This window comes from Opisthorchis viverrini, assembly GCF_000715545.1.
Source record: "Opisthorchis viverrini unplaced genomic scaffold opera_v5_705, whole genome shotgun sequence".
Classification (NCBI taxonomy): Eukaryota; Metazoa; Platyhelminthes; class Trematoda; order Opisthorchiida; family Opisthorchiidae; genus Opisthorchis; species Opisthorchis viverrini.
Window position 1 is genome coordinate 62,303 of NW_008752377.1, and position 3,604 is coordinate 65,906.

At 40.1% G+C, this 3,604-nt stretch overlaps 1 protein-coding gene across 1 annotated transcript in view; it reads right to left on the minus strand.

Annotated features, from left to right (window-relative positions):
- Window positions 1-3,604, minus strand: part of T265_15665 (hypothetical protein) — a gene marked incomplete at both ends in the record, with an annotated part of 75,272 nt that overhangs the window by 57,164 nt on the left and 14,504 nt on the right. The gene's annotated exons all lie outside the window — the stretch shown is intronic.

Sequence of the window (3,604 nt, forward strand, 5' to 3'; positions counted from 1 at the left end):
ATTTTTCCATTTTCAATTCCATACAGTTTCATTCGATGTCATATAATGCTGGCTTGCTTTGGTCTACAAACTGAATCACGTGTAACGGTCATAAGTCTCACCGATTTCTCTGTCATTCCATTGGGTATTCTTTGGACAAAGTGGCACTAGTGTCCTTCCGGCAAATCGAAAAGTCTTCCACAACAGCGCCTCTGGGGAGTTGTCCACCGTCCAAAATATTTCGCGGATTGGACGCTGAGAAATGCGTGTCCGTGGCGCAGACATTCAAAATGCTGTAGCGAACAGCATGCGAACCTCTATTTGACTCAAAATGTTTGCTTCCTTCAAGTTGCTTTGAACCCAGTGCTCGTGTATTTGTCCGCAGCTTCGTCAGGAGATGAAGCTGAGGAAAACTTCCGGCGTCTGTGGTGTGAGAAAGTACGGCCTTTTGTTGTGTGCACACATTTTAGGGCCCAAACCTCTGGTGCTTTCTAAGGAGTGAAGTAACATTCCTCAACAAGCTGATTAAGAAACGGTCACCTGATTAAAATGATTACTAAGTGCATTGTATCAACGTACTTACAGTAATAATTAGGAGTTGAATAACAGTAAATCACCTAGACTCGGATTATTTCACTTTGGTGGCAGACTTAGAGCTTTTGGAAATCGGACAATTATTTTGACTTCCACATCTATCCTATTTCACCTAGTGAGGTGCTGACAGCAGCGAAACAAGAATGATAAGACCCGAGCTCATGATATTTTAATAAAACTGAGTGCACGGACGATAGTTCACGGGAGGTTGTCAAACAGGAAAGTGACATTTCCTTTAAGTTATGGGCAAAAATCCGACCCAAATAGTAATCAGTGTCCAAACACTCGCTTTATGCAAATTCTGCTCGTTATGTTTTGTAGTTCAAGTGTGTGTCATGTTCACATCGGAGCTTGCCGTTATCTAGAGCGCACTGTTCCCCATTTTCCCAGCTTTGGAAAGGAGCACATAATGGAACGCTTTGAAGGCGGTACTCACGATTCAGTATCTCTCTGTCATCGGCGTTATTTATCGGATCTCTTCAGCCAATTTGTTCTTCAACCAAAAACATCAACCGTCAATTCGGTGGTCGTTCGCTTACGCGTCTACATCTACACCACATTTATGTAGCTCCCGATGTTGTTGCCGATAATAAAACCAGCTATTCTTGGATTTCTAACATCAAGTCAAAAATCGAGCTCATCTAGTCTAGTTCTATTCTTGGGTAATTTCATTCTTCTTTGTGGGAGCATTGGATGAAAGCATGGGGACAATATTTATTATTTATTAATAGAATTAATATTAATTACCGTGATAAGAGCAAGTCTGTTATCCTAACGTTTTGAAAGCATTAACTTTGAAAACGCGTCTAAGCCCTTTATGTCGACCCCAGCGATGCAGTCTTTCATATCGCTATGCCACGAATTCTTAATGAAAAAATGTTATAGCTTTCAGGAACGAAGTTCACTCTTCTCATACATGAGGTAAAACGTGACTGTTTATGAAGCTTTTTGCTACTGCGCCGATAAATTATTGCATAAGCTTGTTTAGCGTGTTAAGATTACAGTAATTCATGCGACACACCGTTTAAAGTTAGATCAGAAGAACAGCACATGTAGCAAGGAAATACCATATTATTTTAGTTCGCTTCAACTATTGTGGACTGGAAGCAGCGTCGCTAAAAGCAGCTGTGTCAAACTGATAGTGAAGAGCGTATCCTGAAGAATATCGTTTGACACGTGAAAGGTTTTTTAGTGCTTTCAGGGTAGTAATATGGGTTTCTGGTTGTGAGGATTAGCTTCTTGACCATTGAGCTATGTGAGCATTCCGAAGGCATGACATATTAATTTACACTTGGCCGTTGTTGCTCCGCCCAATTAATAAGTGAACATGTGGTTGCTGATAGGTCATCGAAAAATTAGGTGAAATATTAATGGCATTTTCCACGGACTAATGTTCAGCAAATTCGATTTGTCTTGGTTCGATAAAAACGAGCCAACTGTGCCAAATATTAAACCTTCAGAGGACGACACAGTGCTTGGATTTCAAGTAAAAGTAATCCCTCAGGAAGCAGCAAGAATTCGTGGGATACCAAAACTAGACAGAAATCCTAGTCTTCTGGTAAGTCGATTCTTATAGATACTGGTAGGTAGTCAGAATGTAAAAGCTTCATTTTGACCTGGTGACTCCCCAACAACATTCTCGTCCCATCTCCGGGATGCATTCTACTAGCTGTTCGGTAGTATACAGACTACACCTGAAGTAGAGTTCTTTGCAGAAGTTTCCGTTGGAGGCTTCTGATGTCTGTGGTCAAGTCCTCTGACCAATTCTAGCATACCTGACTCTGAAGCTCAAAACGGACCAGTTGGTCATATTTTGTGCTTTAAGAAGGTCCATTTTATTCTCTTCCAAAAGGACTTTTATTCTCACACATGTGATTTGGAGAACAATGCTTTGCTTCGCTTGGCACAAAGGAGGGTGAATTTCGTTCTGCGGTTGAACTATTCTGAAAATGTCTTAGAGGTGTAATTTGTGTCCTGATGAAATTGAAATGATGAAAAATCAGTAAGGTAGAAAACAACGTCGGACCCTATTCAATAACGGACACTATCTATGAAGAACATGAATGTCAGCACGTCATACCTAACGCTATTGAAAGCTTGACGGCGCAACTTGCCTCCATAATCGTTGAGAAGACAGTAGCAGACACACACTCGCAGACACTTAACAGTATGTTCACAGTGGATGTAATTCTAGGGTTGATTTGCGACCAAAATAAGGAATTCAACCCACTCGTTAACAACGCTTGACCTGATACTTGCAAACAAACAAATGTCAAAAATCATGAAACTTCACACACATCCATCGCGTATTGTTTCCGACCATTTTGCTCACAGACTTGTCATGTCCAGAAAAGATGTGTTGTTTTGTTGTGTGATCCACAGAATATGTTTAGAATGTTTGAGGAGGAGGTCCGAGGAGGCTTTCCCACAAGATTTGAAAATGTGAGTCTTGCCTGCCTTTCTTGCAGCTTTTTTGAGTCAATATTAAATCCTCAGGATACCATATATTGTGGTCACGCATTTGGTCATTATTGAACTGCACAGACTTTTCAAGATTGAGTGTTAACTGCATCAAATAAACTAATCACCTAATCATCATCTATTTTGTTCTTTTATTTTTCATCAACATATACATGTTTGTTCATGCACCTGACTCTATGAGAATCTTGCCGGTTGGTCACAACCAGAATGGCCACGATTTAAAATGCCGCTCCCTCACTCCAAAGGAAATAATTAAGGGTGTCGTTACATTCATTCGACATCATAGTGGATTGTTTGCACCACAAGGTTATATACACTTTCTTCCAACTCAAAAGACTATGGAATGTTTGTTTCTGAAGTCTACTCGTTAGTAAAATACCGTCTGGTATTTTTGTATTACTCAAAATGGCATGCTAATTGGTCACCTTTTTTAAATGAAGACCATTTTTTATACAAATGTCGGTTTAGCTCATGCTGAGCCTTGTAACCTGACTAAAATTACGTTTCAGTTATTCAGTGTACGTCTACAAGTAAAATAAAAATACCAGAC